Below are 617 nucleotides of genomic sequence, written 5' to 3'. Positions count from 1 at the left end.
CTTCCCTTCAAATCCAAGTCAGAAAGCTACTTCTCCCCATGGGGTGGTGGGCTGGGGAAGGCATAGGCTCTGTTCAATGCTGGTTGACTGAATTGTCTCCACCAAACCACCTCGGCGTGAACTGGCGTTTATAGCATCTTCAGGCAGCAAGTTTTCTTGGCTTTCTTGCATCTTCCAGGAATGAACAAACATTATTGACCCTTTAGCGTCCTGAAAATAACGTAGAATTATAAACACTTTATTTGATATTGTGCTCCTTCCAGAGAGAGAGGGGGAGAGAGAGAGAGAGAGAGACAGAGAGAGAGACAGTGAATCAATAGAAAGGGGAGGGGATGGAATGCAAAGAAGAGACAAGTGCTGGCTCGATGTCACAGGACTTGTGATCAGGTTGACAGGTTGACTAGATAGTCAGAGACACAACTGTTCTCTCAAGGAAGAGGTGGGGAAGCACAGAGCAAGTTGGGGGAACAGTGAGGGGTCCAGTTTGGCCAAGGTCTAGTGGACGAGCATGTGGACAGGTTTGCATTTGATCTGTAGACACTCGGGGGCCATGCCATGAGTTCAAACAAAAACTAGATTGAAGATTTAAACTATCTAACGTGTTGACCACCCCCCAA

This window comes from Pteropus vampyrus, unplaced genomic scaffold (assembly GCF_000151845.1).
Source record: "Pteropus vampyrus isolate Shadow unplaced genomic scaffold, Pvam_2.0 Scaffold317, whole genome shotgun sequence".
NCBI lineage: Eukaryota > Metazoa > Chordata > Mammalia > Chiroptera > Pteropodidae > Pteropus > Pteropus vampyrus.
The sequence above is the reverse complement of the archived record's forward strand: the minus strand, read 5'-3'. Positions refer to the sequence as shown.